The sequence below is a fragment of the Heterodontus francisci genome, chromosome 35 (genome assembly GCF_036365525.1).
Source record: "Heterodontus francisci isolate sHetFra1 chromosome 35, sHetFra1.hap1, whole genome shotgun sequence".
Lineage (NCBI taxonomy): Eukaryota > Metazoa > Chordata > Chondrichthyes > Heterodontiformes > Heterodontidae > Heterodontus > Heterodontus francisci.
Genome location: NC_090405.1, coordinates 31,751,995 through 31,767,533, shown reverse-complemented (window position 1 = coordinate 31,767,533; position 15,539 = coordinate 31,751,995). Strand labels below are relative to the sequence as shown.

At 45.2% G+C, this 15,539-nt stretch overlaps 1 protein-coding gene across 5 annotated transcripts in view; it reads right to left on the bottom strand.

Annotated features, from left to right (window-relative positions):
* The window catches only part of tln2b (talin 2b), a 293,811-nt gene that overhangs the window by 219,261 nt on the left and 59,011 nt on the right, over positions 1–15,539 (bottom strand). The gene's annotated exons all lie outside the window — the stretch shown is intronic.

Genomic DNA, 15,539 nt, shown 5'->3' with positions numbered 1-15,539 from the left:
TACCAGTGCTACATGAACCATTATATAACTTACCTGCGTTACATTAACTGATCCATATGTTTTCCAGTTTATCATTCTCTCCATGCTTTGATTGCTTATTCTCGAGTTCCCTGGCACAATTTACATATTTAAGGAAGAATGTGAAGTTGTGGCCAAAGTCTCTGCTCTCCTCTCTCCGTTCTTCCAAAAGGCCAGAAAACAGCCACCAGTGCCCAGTGACCGATTCACTTTAAATAGTGCTCATGTTTTCCGAACCACTTTCCCTTCTACAGTTTTCCTCAACAGTTGTTCCACTTCCTTCAAGCAGACCAACATTCACAATTCTATCTCTTCCTAACGCTGAGTGCTCCTCCCCGCTCTTCAATTATTCTTTTAGCTTCAATCTGCTTACAAAAAGCTATTTCCTTCTATATTATCTGCCAGCATTTATTGCCTTATCCCCTTTTAGCCCTTCTAATCTCGATCATCATCCCTCACTACACTTTCTACATTCCTCATAATTGCCTTGTACTATTCAACGACAGCACAGGGTCAAACCAAGTGTGGAATATATACACAACATTGCGCACACACACACATGCGTGCACACACACACAATGCAAGAGCGAATCGGGACAATTGACAGCACATTTCATCAGGGAATGAGCACTCTCAGTTTTGTTTGGACTCCTCATTCCCAATTCAAAAAGGGGTTTCATCCATGTACTCAATAATCTCTCATTTCTTTTACTAAAAAAAAAGAAAAATATTGTCCCAGATATAAGCTCATAAATCACGTGACACCAAAGAATGCCAGCAGTGATGATTGCAGGTCGAAGCTGGCTGTGAGTCATGAATCACATGATAGCTGGTTAATGTTGTACCCCAGAGTGAATTGGATAAATAGTCTCCAGTGTCCACTGACAGTAAAGGAACCAATTGGAAATTTCAGTGGTGTCTCTCTCTGATCCCCAGTGGGTATGGACTGTACAAAACTGCCCCTAATCTGGCACAAGTGAGCATTGCCTGCAGGCCACGATGCCTGATGTGGGAAATAAAAGGCGGCCACAGATGTTTTCCAAGGCTCAGTGGTGGGGCTCTTGCCTCTGAGTCGGAAGGAGTCATTCTTAAGGGGTTGAGACACATCACCGGGCGATAGTGAACAGTTGCACCCACCCACACTGCACTGAATCTCGGAGCGAGTGATGCTGACACTGGATTCGGTAAATGGAGGAAGCATTCTTCTTCTGAACAGTAATATCACTCGCCTTGGTGAGTGTCACATTCACAGAAGAAAACTAACAGAAAAATGCTGAAGTCAAGTTTCGAATGAACTAATTGCTGATAGGTCAGATAACGCCGAACTCAATCGAAGGTGCTGAATAACATGAACTGAAAGATAAATAATGGGCTTCAGGCAACACATAACTCAACCTTAAACACGAATACTTACTGCAAGAAGCCAGGCTATTTTAAAGACCTATGAGAATAAAAGTGTCAAATGGGTTGGGGATGAGCTGGGAATCTTCCTGCTGGCTGGCCTCTCACAGGCTCAAACTGACAGGGCCAACTGGTATTTGGCTTGAAATCAAATACTAAGGCTTCTCTTCCCTTCATTGCCGAGATTTCCAAATGCTCGAGATTCTTGAACATTTTAGATCCTGCCGGAATTAAAGGGCAGTGCCTGGAATGTGAGAGGGCAGAGTGCTGGGCGGAGAGAAAATCCTTCAGTTTCTCTGTAGTCAAGGATGAATTCAGCCCCTGTTGTGGAATGATTGAGGTTTGCCCATTTTTTGTGCCGATGGATAGGTATGGTTTCCTGTCAGAGATTGAATGGTTTGTCCCATGACAATAACAGCCGATTGAGCTGGGGCTGACGATTTTACTGCATCTACCACCTGCAGGACCAGTTACCCGAAATTCTGCTGAACCTGTTGTATTGTTCATTATTGAGTTCTGCTTCCTCTTTTTGCATCAGCTGCAGAGATGGATCTTTTTCCGATAAAGCTCTCATCCAAGTGGTCGGTGTATGTGTCCAATAAAAATAGCAAGACTTCCAATGACATTTCAGCCAAACGGGCGGCCCAGATTATCAACGCTGGGACCAAATGCCAATTCTCAAAATAAACCTGCTCCATATAGAGCTTGGAGGACGATCAGCAACACAAGGGCAGGGCCAGATCTCAAAGTGCAGAGAGAACGCGTGCAGAGTCATGCTCTTTTCACCTTTAAAAGTACAACTCTGTCCCAGAAACTCGGAATTCCCCCTCTTGCTGCACTCCAACACAAGATCGGACAGTTGAATTAATCAGCCTCTCCTGCCTACTGCGAAGCCCCACTGAAAGACAGCATTGTGTTTGGGAACTTATATAGCAGTGGGCTCAAGAGTCACATCATTAGTCCATCCTTCAATTCTCAGCAGCTCATCACAATACTCCTTGGCCTACCCCTTCACACTTTCATTGCACAAATCAATGTATCAGTTGTAGCTCAGTTGGTTACACTCTTTCCTTAAGTCAGAAGGTTGTGGGTTCAAATAGCAGTCCAGAAACTTGAGCACCAACTCCAGGCTGACACGCCCGGTGCATAACTAAGTGAGTGTAACGACACTATTTTAAAAGCAGAGCGGGGGAGTTCGCCCCAGTATCCTGGGCCAATATTTATCCCTCAATCAACACCACTAAAACCAGACTGAGCTGGAATTTCCATTCGGTTGCATGGGATTTATTGGCAGATAAGATCGCAAAATTATGTTGAGCGCAACACAGCCTTCTGCAATAGTTTGCACCGGTTTTAAACACATCGTGCAAGAAGCCGATCCCGCCCACAAAACTGACCACGCCCCAGGATGAATTCATCTCAATGGGAGCTTCCGCTAACTGCACTTGCTTGTGGGCCTTTAAGAAAACTCCAAAAATTAAGCTGGAACTTTTGGGGGCAAGTTTGCGAATAGGCACATTTTGAAAGTTTTATTAAAAATAGACATTTGTTAAGGAACTCAGCGCTGCACACCAAACTCACCTGAATATACTTCATGCATTTTTAAAAGTCATTTTCAGTCACTTAAAATGGGTTACACACATGCAAGGGACCTGATTTAAAGTGCTTATCTTTTGTGATAAACCCAATTTCAGCTGTATTAACTGCATCAAGTTCCCACTCAAATACATCAAGGATTTTTTTTTAAACCACTGCCCGATCGCACTGGTTCATTGGTAGATTTTGCATTTGGCGATATGCAAATGAGTTTGAGCAGAAACTCCAGGGTGGTGAGGGGGGGCAGGGGGCGTGGGGGGAGGGGTGTGAACATGTTTCAAAATGAATGCAATTTGCACTGGAATCCACGCCATGATCTGGTCATTATCACATTGTTGTTTGGGGGAGCTTGCTGTGTGCGAATTGGTTGCTGCTTTCCCCCACATCACAACCTTCCCTTTTATTCGAAAATTCCATTTCACAAGAGCAGGGCACCAGCTGCCATACAAACAAGACGAGTAACCCCCAAAGCCACTAACTCCTGAGTTATCCTCCCCTTGGTACTGAACTGGTAAATCAGAGCAGATGCACAGAGCAGGACTCTCTCTCACTGCACCTTCAGACAACCTCTCAAAGTTCACAGATAACCAACTCCTGGGCCCAAGCAAACTGCACCTTCAGAATGCCACCAGCTATAGCATCCCTCAACTCCCACCACACTGCTCTCAGTCCAGGAGAGCTAACAATTTCTGGACTATTTTCCATCTCTCCTTTTCCCCGTACTCATTGTTTCCATTGGTGGTCTTTGTGAAGGGCTTTCGTAGTTTTTAAAACCCTGCCTCTTGTTCTAATGGATAGTGCAGGAAGGTGCAGTGGCGATTGAAGATCAGCCATGATCTTGCCGAATGGAGGAGCAGACTCAAAGGGCCAAATGGCCTACTCCAGCTCCTATTTCTTTATGTTCATCGAATGGTGCTGAAGAGGTGGTCTGATCTGGGAACCCAGGCAGCAAAACCCAGCTCTGTTTGGGCAATTAACCTCAGTTATCTATGCCAAATCAACATGTAATTCGTAGATCAGCTCACCATTAACAGTCAACTGTTGGGCTATTCCCATCTTGCTTATGTCACCGATAGAGCTATTTTGCATGCGTTTTCCCCAAGCCCTGTAAATGTGTTCTCTTTGAATATTTATCCATTCTGTAGAGGTGGGCCAACTTTGTGCAATTTGGAGAGGAGCTCTGTGTTCCAAGTTTGCCCACAGCAGTTCTGAACTTGCTGCCCAAATTCCCATCTCGTAACACAAGAATGACCTGCATTACCTCTTCATGCTTCACTGTAAGGCTGGCATTCAATGATTGCATATTTTAAAAGATATTGAGGACCGGTCGTTAAGTTCAATTCCGTCAGATTCACGTCAATCTTCTTTGACCACATCCCTATAAAGCATCATCAAAGACTGTTTTCAAAGACTATTCTAAAAAGGGTGAAAACTGGAATAAAGAGCTCTCTCCAGCCTCCCAAACTCAAGTGATCATATTCATAACTGGAATGAAAGAGCACATAACAGCCTGCCTGACCAGCAATTAACAAAATCACCAACTGACAGATCCATTAAATTCAACAGTAACTTCATGGTGAAATACAAAGACAGCACATAGGGCAAGGATAAGGCATCCAGTTAGGCAGCTACACAGAAGAGTTCCAAAATTCATCAATAAAGGAAATTCTAACCGAATGACCCGCTGCAGGCCTGTTAAAGAAATAACTTGCATTTATATAGCACCTTTCACAACTCAGGGATATACTGGGATTTCCCCTTAAGCCGTGGCTACATCGGTTTTGAAAGACCAGGTTATCTCCCCAAGATTAGTGGAAGATCATTTTCAAACAGTCCTCAGAGGAAGAAATGCCCTGATGCATTGGCCTGCAAGAGTTTTGATCATCCACAAAGCTAACCCTACATGAAGTAGGCTGGCCATGAAAATGGAGGGACTGGTACCAAAATAGTTAAAGATGTTCCCAAAGTCAACTGCAATCTTAAAGAAAGTAAAATCATTAAAAACAAATTTGGCCATTGAGGGCAGTACATTAACTCTTCAATGATGGCATTTAATTGTATTTTCAGGGTTCAAAAGGTCAGCGAATGATGGCTGACAACCAGAGGACGAGGGAGAAATCAAGAGGGATAGTGTAGAGGAGTGAAGACACAGTCAAAGGGAACCTGTTGAGAAGGTTTCTGAAAAGGTCAGTGGCAAGGCCCAGGAATTTGTCAGACAATAGTATCTTCTCAAAAGTAATAGTCCCGGCTGTTTCAGACCATAGCATCACTCTGATAAACTGCTTCAACCAGAAATATCAAGGTTAGGGTCAGACTTGTTCTATCCTAATTATCCAGATAAAAAGCACATGTCTTTATATAGAATATTTCAGGTCTTCAGGATGTTTGAAAGTGCTTCACAAGAACGAAGTAGTTTTAAAGTGTAGTCACTGTTACCACAGGAAACACAGCAACCAATTTTCACACAGAAAAGGTCCCACAAACAACAATATGACGATAATCCGAGAGCCGGCACCTCTGACAGCGAAGCACTCCCTCAGTGCCGCATTGGAGCGTTCGCCTAGATTTTGTGCTCAAATCTCCGGAGTGGGACGAGAACCCACAACCTTCAGAGGCGAGAGTGTTAACCCACTGAGCCAGGGCTCATGCCAACAAATGACCAGCGAATTGGGTCTTGGTGGCATTGAGGAGAGGATGCTGGGAGAATCCTCACTCCATGATGCCAACAAACCTTTCACATCCACCCAAACAGGCCGACAGGGTCAGACCTCATCTAAAAGGTGGTACCTCTGACAGTGCCGCACTCCCTCGAGAGCAGCACGTACATTAATAGCGGACGTTGAGCAAAGCTTTCACAGTATAGAAAGCAAAAGAGCACAGAGCTGATGCATCAGGTTTGGCATCAACAATCGTCATTCATTCAGCTACAGAAATATGAGCTGGCACAGTACCAAGCTCTGGGTAAAAGTTTACTTTCAATCCTGACCAATGCAGTCCATGGTTTCTCAGCACTATGATGTGCAATGAGAATTCCTTCCTCTTAACACGGTCAAATCTGACTGCCTCCTTCACATAGCTGCTTAATCAGTTGACTGTCATGAGAATAAGCAAAGAAAGAGCAGGATTTGGGAGTTGACATCACTGTCAGCAATGGCTAGAAGTGATACTGCTTGATTCTCCCTCGACCGATTGTAATCCATTCATTAGAAACTTAGAAAATCTCGCCCAGCTTCCATAAGACTGTAGAAAATAGTAGCCCCTGTGTTCCATTTAATACCATGTTTTGTGATGTCGACTCATTTCCATTACTGATAAACAGTAAGATCGGCAGTGCTCCACTCCTGTGCTGCCTCTTGTTCCGTCTTTGGGCTTGGCAAAATATTGGAACGCCAACTGCCAAAGGGAAAATATTTCTCACCTCGCAGTCCTAATCTGAAACAGATGAGTAGAAACCAGGAGAGGGAAGGGACAGAGAATTTGCAGCCTTACAAGTTGCTCATGAGTCTTTCCCACCAGGACCGCCACCTCAACCGGGAATGGAAGGAAGTCTGCCGTCTATCTCCCCCAACTGGAATGGCAGCAGCCAGCTCCCCCTCTCATCAGACATAGATGGGCGGCCCCGGAACGAGGGATGCATTCAGGACAAACCACTTCAGTTAGGACAGGGAATTCTCTGCCACAAACAGCTGTTGAAGAGTCATTTAAAAGGGGACTGTCACTGACCTCATCTCCTCGGGAGATCTTCCCTCCATGGCTGCCAACCTCATTCTCCCCCAACCACTAACAGCCCGCTCTACCTCCTTCCCAAGATTCATCAACAAGACCGCCCTGGTAGCCCCATCATCTCAGCCTGTACCTGCCCTGTGTCACGCACATCGGAGGTGCGACAACAGTCACGGAGTAACTCTGAACAGTTATGAAAAAAAACAGACTTTGTCTTGACAAAAAAATGAAGCTTATTTTTTTTAAATGAACAACAGTCCAAAATGGTTGCCGAGGAGAAGGGAACCTTTTGTACAAATAGTGCGATCACCATGGGGAAAAAAAACAGAATGTCTCCAAACAGGTGGTGAGAAATGACAGTTTTACCTTTAAAAACAGAGGGAGAGGAAAGCCTGGCTACCCGACCTGAACCTGACGAAACCGGACTACACGTGCCGGGGTTGGGTCAGGTCGGGTCGGGTCTATGTTCCAAGTCCAGCACTCGAGCTCAGGTCAGGTCGGGTCGGGTCAGGCTCGGGTCGGCTTGGACAGTGCCGCTTCCGGGAAGTCATGGGATCGGGCTTACCGATGATTCCCCACAACTCCATCTGCAGGAATCGCCTGCTGCTGGAATGGATGAACGACATTCGTGTCAAGTTGGGCACGAAAACAAATTGAAGGACTCGGGCCCGGGTCAGGTTCGGGTTGACTGTGGTCGGGTCGGGTTTTAATTTTATACCCGAGCCAGGCTTTAAGGGGGAGGGAGAGGGAGACTGACCCAGAAAGTTAAGCTACTTGTAACTGCTGGTATTCCAGAAAGCACATGCCCTTGCTGGGAAAAAAATCTGACATCTACATTAGAGGCCTGCTACCTGACCTGAAGCTGATGGGACCCGACAACATGTGTCGGGTTGGATCGGGCCCATCTTCAGGCTCGGGACGGGTTGGGCAGAGTCCAAGTCGAGGCCGGTTGGGTCGGGTATGCAGGGCCAGTGCTCTGCCGCTAAGTATTAAAAATAGGGGGGGGGGGGGGGGGGGGGGAAAAAAAAAAAAAAAAAAAAAAAAAAAAAAAAAAAAAAACTTACCTGAGCTGGGTGTCCGGGACTAAACGGAGTTTGCGCAGTGAGCAAGTGACGTCACTATGACGTCATCACGCATGCGCGGCAGCTTCGTGGAGGTTCTGAGTTGCGAGGTAAGTAAACGGATGGCTGGGTCGGGCTCGGGCTTATGGTGGTTCAGGTCAGGTTCATTTACCCGACCTAAAGTAGGCCTCTAATCTATATCATTCAGCAAAGAGAGAGAGAGAGAGAGAGAGCTGGAAGTGACCCACCATCTTCAACAGAACCTTCAATCAAGAAATAAATTTACCATCACAGACCTGCACTTGAGCCTCAAGAGAATTTAACAGGTTTATCATAAATCTTCTTCCCCTGCTAAAACCCACCAACCTCTTTCCCTCCTTTACCTATTTCTTCTCGTGTGTGCGAGTGAGTGAATGCAGTTACGACAATTTCAGGATAAGGCATATTGATCAATAAACAGTTGACTTTCAGTTTTTAAAACCCTTTAAGAAAACGTGTCGCTGTCCATTTGAAAAATAAAACATAAAAGGGGCTAAACCCTTAATACAAATACACGTGCTGCAGTCAGGTGGGGAGTTGAACAGTGGAAACCACCCAAGTCACACCACGTGCCCCAGAACACCCACGGATCTGATTTCTTCCTATCTCAACTCTATTTTTTCTCCCCTTGTCCTATCTCTTCCCACCGACATCTCTGACTCTTCTGATGCTCTGTCACTTCAACAGTTTCTAGTTTCCTGGCCCTAACTGCCTCCTCTTCACTATGGACGTCCAATCTCTCTACACCTCCATCCCCCACCAGGAAGGTTTCAGGGCTCTCCGCTTCTTCCTTGAACAGAGCCTCAACTAGTCCCCATCCACCAGCCCCCTTCTCCGCCTGGCTGAACTTGTTCTCACATTGAACAACTTCTCCTTCAACTCCACTCACTTCCTCCAAATAAAAGGTGTTGCTATGGGTACTCACATGGGTCCTAGTTATGCCTGTCTTTTTGTGGGGTATGTGGAACATTCCTTGTTCCAGTCCGACTCAGGGCCCCTTCCTCTCCTTCCAGGACACTGATGAATATATCCGTGCCGTTTTCTGCTCTCGCACTGAACTAGATAATTTCATCAACTTTGCTTCCAATCTCCACCCTTGTCTCACCTTCACAAAGTCCATCTCCAACTCAACCTTTCCTCAACTTCTCTGCCTCCATTTCTGGGGACAGGCTACCAATCAAAAAGCCCACCAACTCCCACAGCTACACTTCCGCACATGCTGCTTCCTGTAAGGACTCGATTCCATTCTCTCAGTTTCTCTGTTGCATCAGTTCTGACGATGCAACCTTCCATACTAGTGCTTCTGCTAGGTCTTCCTTTTTCCTCAACCGAGGAATCCCAACCCCCAATGTGATTGATAGGGCCCTCAACTATCAGCTCTCACCCCTTCCCCTCCCTCCCAGAACCACAATTGTCCTCACCTTCCACCCCACCAGCCTCCATATTCAACCAATCTCCATGCTCTGGTTCTCTGTTCCTAGAACATCTGAAAGTAGCAATCTGGATTTACCTCATCAACAGTTCATACACTTTGATAGTATTCCCTCTCCATCACCAGCTTGCACTTCCACATGTGCAGGAAGTGAGCTCAGATTTGCTCAGGGTTCAAAAGGTCATGATGATGTCACCAAACACATCGTCCCCGTTCCTTTCAGCAATCCGAAGGGTGCGTTCCCTTCGTGACACTCTGGTCCACTCCTCAGTCACCCCCAATAATCCCCTCCCCTTCCCACGGCACCTGTCTATGCAAGCTCAGGAGATGCAACACCTGCCCTTTTTACTCCTCTCTCCTCACCGTCCAAGGCCTCAACACTCCTTCCAGGTGAAACAGCAATTTACGCTCACTTCTTTGAATTTAGTATACTGTATTCACCACTCATAATGTGGTCTTCTCTATACAAACACAAACTGGGCTGAACACCTCTGTTCAGTTGACAAGCATGACCCGGAACCTCCAGTCGCCTGTCATTTTAATTCTCCACCTTGCTCTCATGCTGACCTCTCTGTCCTTGGCAGTGTTTCAATGAAACTCAGTGCAAGCTCAAGGAACAGTCCCTCATCTTTCAAATCGGCACTTTACAGCCTTCCAGACTCCGGGCTGAGTTCAACAATTTCAGACCGTAATCTCTGCCCTCATTTTGTTTGCTTTTTCTTTGCCGGTTTTGGTTTTCAACTAGTTTTTCTCTCGCTTTTGCTTTCTGGATGGCAGCTGTTCATGATTCTGCCATTCACACCTCCTCTAGACACCTCTTGTTTCTTTTCTTGTCCCATTACCACATCCCTTTGGCCCTGCACCACCAACTCTTTTGTCATTTAATCTCTCCTGTCTTCCACCCTATCACAGACCTTCCCTTGGGTTCTTTTTCCATCCTCCCCCATTACACTTGCTTAAAACCTATTACATTTCTAACTTTCCACAGTTCTGAGGAAAGGTCACAGACCTGCAACGCCACCTTGGTTTCTCTCTGGTGTAAGGTCACTGATCTTAACCATAAACTCTGTTTCTATCTCCACAGATGCTGCAAGACCTGGTGAGAATTTCCAGCATTTACTGCTTTTATTATAGAAGAAAAAAAAAAGTGTTTGACCGACAGTCCAGAATCACCCAATTGGGAATGAAGAGCTGATCCAATTGGTATGGGAAGGATGGACATGTTGGGCGACCAATGGTGAAGCATGGGGCGGGGTAGTGGGAACCAGGAGGTCATGTGATGAAACTTCCAGCCAGAATTAGCAACCCCAAGTCTAGAGCGATTTTCACAGATGACAACCCAAGGAACAGCAAGAAACACCCTGTAATTTCTCTCAAATACAGTTTGTATGTTTTGTCCCAGTGGGCCTACTGTTACATTGACATCTTCCTCACAGATGCTCACAATATGCAGGGTTTAAGAACATTTTTACCAGGAAAATGCTTTCCTCCCTCCCTTGCCTCTTCCTCCTGTCCCTGCCCACTGTCCAAGGACTATGACCAGTTCTATTATCCCATTACCACTTCCTTTGGCTCTGCATCACCAACTGTTTTGTCATTTAAACTCTCCACCCTATCACAGGCCTTCCCTTTTGTTCTACTCCCCTCTCTCCCCACCCACCGCCACCCCCCCCCCCCCCCCCCACTCATCCCCAACCCTTTCACTAGCTTTAAAACCATTACATTTCTAACTTTCCCCAGATCTAATGAACGGTCATCAACCTAAAATGTTAATTGTGTTTCAATCTCCAGAGATACTGCCTGGCCTGCTGAGCATATCCGGCATTTTCTGTTTTCATTTCTGCTTTTGTTTTTCATTTAAAAGGAGATTTAGTTAGTTACCTGAAAAAGAGTAATATTGAAGGATCAAGGGAGTGAGTAGTAGAAGGGATTGGACTAGGTGATTCCTGTAGCACCAATATAGAGTTGAGGGGTGAAGTGGTCAGTTTCTGTGCCCTAATCATTATAAATTCAACGCACACAGGAGCAACCAATAGCTTCATAAAAAGGCAAGACCTAAATTCCTTTTCAAAGATCTGCTTCAGCCACACCATTAAAAGAAACACCAATATCCAGGCTTAACCATATTACGTGTTATAGAATCACTGACATTATAGCACAGCAGCTGACCATTCATGCATGCGATAGCTCTTATCTGGAGCTATCCTCTTAAATCCCATTTCCCTCCTCTATACTCATATCCTATATTCTACCTTTTCAAACACTCATGCAGTAACTTGTCAAACGACATCGTGGTGTCGGTCTCAATAGCTACTTCTCAGAAAATACCCAACTTTCCCACTTCACTCATCGAGATTGTAAACACACTATGCCGACTTAGCACTGATTCAACAACCAGTGGAAACAGTCTTGCACTCCACACCCTCTGCAAATCTTTCATAGTTTGGAAAGCCCCTATTAGATTCTGTCTTACCATACTCCCTTTCACTGAACAAGACCCATTTTCAGGCTCTCTCATTCCTAATCTCCTGCTCATGAATCTTTACATTATTCTTTCCATGAATCCAGTGATTGGGTGCCCAGATTGGTATGCAATGTGCCCAACTGTTGTCGAATAAGCTTCTTCTGTATTGCTTTTGTACTTAGTAGGTTTGCAGGGTGAATAATAAGTTATGAGACTAACTCTCATTTCTTCTGTTGGAACTCTGTCAAGCAAATCAGACTAAATCAGAGCCCTTGTCCCAACCCACAACCAAGTCAACTGCACAACCACCACTTCTCCCTGTTCTATTCTAGAAAACAAGCTGAAGGAGGATAGAACTAGATCCAAGCTTGACACACACTTTTATATTTATTTATAAAGCTACATACTACAAGCAAACACCTCCTAACCCAACAACCACAGTTTCAGTCAATATCTACTTCTCGAGGCTCAAGTAACTGTCCAGTTAATGCTCACTACCTGCATGCAATTAAGCACAATATACAATGAGCCCAACACACCGACCAGTGATACTGAGTGGGACCAGCACAGTTTAAAAGAGCAGCGGCAGTAGGAAGGAGTGAGACGGAGTTCGGAGCGGAGAGCAGTCGGACCTGTGTGAGAGCAGTCCAGGTGCGTGGCGTTTTGAAAAAAGGTCAACAGTGACATCACAGGAAAGCTGCAAGGTGATTGGTTGGTGAGTAACTGCTGTTAGGGAATAGCTTTAAATAGCTGGCTTAGTAACTAAGGTAAGAAAGGTCGACAGTTTATTTTCATATATAGTAAGTAGTATTTTTTTTAGGGAGTTCTGTAGTAACGAGGACCAGGGAAGAAGGGCCCTAGAGTAATTATTTGATATTAAGCATCTTCCAAAATGTTTAGCTTAAAGGGTTAAGTCATGGCAGGAGAGCTCAAAGCCATGGTGCGCTCCTTGTGCCCTATGTGGGAAGCTGGGAACAATTCCAGTGCCCGGGACCAGCATGTGTGCAGGAAGTGTCTCCAGCTGCTGCTCCTGGGAGCCCAGGATTCAGAGCTGGAGCGGCAGCTGGGGACACTGTGGATCATCTGCGAGGCGGAGAGTATCGTGGATAGCACATGTAGAGAGTTGGTCACACCGCAGGCTCTGACTCCACAGGCAGGAAGGGAATGGGTGACCACCAGGCAGAGCAAGAGGACTAGGCAAGCAGTTCAGGAATCTCTTGCGGCTATTCCCCTGCAAAATAAATATACTGCTTTGGATACTGTTGGGGGGATATGGCCTCTCAGGGGAAAGCAGCAACAGCCCAATTCGTTGCACCATGGTCGGCTCTGCTGCACAGGGAGGAGTAAAAAGTGTGGGAATGCAATAATTATAGGGGATTCAATTGTAAGGGAAATAGATAGGCGTTTCTGTGGCCGCAAAAGAGACTCCAGGATGGTATGTTGCCTCCCTGGTGCTAGGGTCAAGGATGTCTCAGAGCGGTTACAGGACATTCTGAAGGGGGAGGGTGAACAGCCAGTGGTCGTGGTACACATTGGTACAAACGGCATAGGTTAAAAAAAAAGGATGAGGTCCTAAAAGCAGAATATAATGAGTTAGGAAGTAAGTTGAAAAGTCGGACCTCCAGGGTAGTGATCTCAGGATTACTACCAGTGCCACGTGCCAGTCAGAGTAGAAATAGCATGATATATTGGATGAATACGTGGCTGAAAAGATGGTGTGAGGGGGAGGGTTTTAGATTCCTGGGACATTGGGACCAGTTCTGGGGGAGGTGGGACCAGTACAAACTGGACGGGTTACACCTGGGTGGACCGGGACTGATGTCCTAGGGGGAGTATTTGCGAGAGTGGTTGGGGAGGGTTTAAACTAAAATGGCAGGGGGATCAGAACCTTTGCAAGGAGTCAGAGGAGAGAGGGATCAAAGACAAGAACAAAAGACAGTAAGGGAATAAGAAAAGTGATAGGCAGAGAAATCAAGGGCCAGAATCAAACAGGGCCACAGTGAAATACAGTGGGAAGGGGACAAGTAACGTTAAAAAGACAAGCCTTAAAGCTTTGTGCCTGAACGCGTGGAGCATTCGCAATAAACTGGATGAATTAATATTGCAAATGGATGTAAACGGGTATGATATAGTCAGGATTACAGAGACACGGCTGCAAGGTGACCAGGGATGGGAAATTAACATCCAGGGGTGTTCAGTATTTAGGAAGGACAGATGAAAAGCAAAAGGCGGCAGAGTTGCATTGCTGGTTAAAGAGGAAATTAACGCAAAAGTGAGGAAAGATATTAGCTCGGACGATGTGGAATCTGTATGGGTAGAGCTGAAAAACACAAAGGGGCAAAAAACGTTAGTGGGGGTTGGATATAGACCCCCAAACTGTAGTGGTGAAGTTGGGAATGGCATTAAACAGGAAATTAGAGACGCATGCGATAAAGGAACATCTGTAATTATGGGTGACATTAATCAGCATATAGATTGGGCAAATCAAATTCGTCACAATACCGTAGAGGAGGAATTCACAAAGTGTATATGGGATGGTTTTCTGGACCAATACGTTGAGGAGCCAACTAGAGAACAAGCCATCCTAGACTGGGTATTGTATAATGAGAGAGGAATAATGGACAATCTAGTTGTGCGAGACCCCTTGGGGATGAGTGACCATAATATGATATTCATCAAGATGGAGAGTGATGTAGTTGATTCTGAGACTAGGGTCCTGAATCTTAATAAAGGAAACTATGAAGTTATGAGGCACGAGTTGGCTATGGTGGATTGGGAAAAAACTTAACTTAAAGGGAGGACGGTGGATAGGCAATAGCAAACATTCAAAGAGTGCATGGATGAACTGCAACAATTATTTATTCCTGTCTGGCGCAAAAGTAAAACGGGAAAGGTAGACAAACCACAGCTTACAAGGGAAATTAGAGATAGCATTAGATCCAAGGAACAGGCATATAAATCTGCCAGAAAAAACAACAGACCTGAGGATTGGGAGCAGTTTAGAGTTCAGCAAAGGAGGACCAAGGGATTGATTAAGAAGGGGAAAATAGAGTACGAGAGCAAGCTTGCGGGGAACATAAAAACTGGCTGTAAAAGTTTCTATAGGTATGTGAAGAGAAAAAGATTGGTGAAGACAAATGTAGGTCCCTTACAGTCAGAAACAGGGGAATTTATTATGGGGAACAAAGAAATGGCTGACCAACTAAATGCATACTTTGGTTCGGTCTTCACAAAGGAGGACAAAAATATCACACCAGAAATGTTGGGAAACACAGGGTTTAGTGAGAGGGAGGAACTGAAGGAAATCAGTATTAGTAGAGAAATGGTGTTGGGGAAATTGATGGGATTGAAGGCTGATAAATCCCCAGGGCCTGATAATCTACATCCCAGAGTACTTAAGGAAATGGCCCTAGAAATAGTGGATGCATTGGTAGTCATCTTCCAAGATTCTATAGACTCTGGAACAGTTCCTACAGATTGGAGGGTATCTAATGTAACCCCACTATTTAAAAAGGGAGGTACAGAAAACAAACAGGGAATTAGAGACCAGTCAGCCTGATGTCAGTAATGGGGAAAATTCTAGAGTCCATTATCAAAGATTTTATCGCAGAGCACTTGGAGAACAGTGGTAGAATTGGGCAGAGTCAGCATAGATTTACGAAAGGGAAATCATGCTTGACAAATCTACTAGAATTCTTTGAGGATGTAACTAGTAGAGTTGATGAGGGACAGCCAGTGGATGTGGTTTATTTGGACTTTCAGAAGGCTTTAGACAATGTCCCACATAAGAGATTAGCTTGTAAAA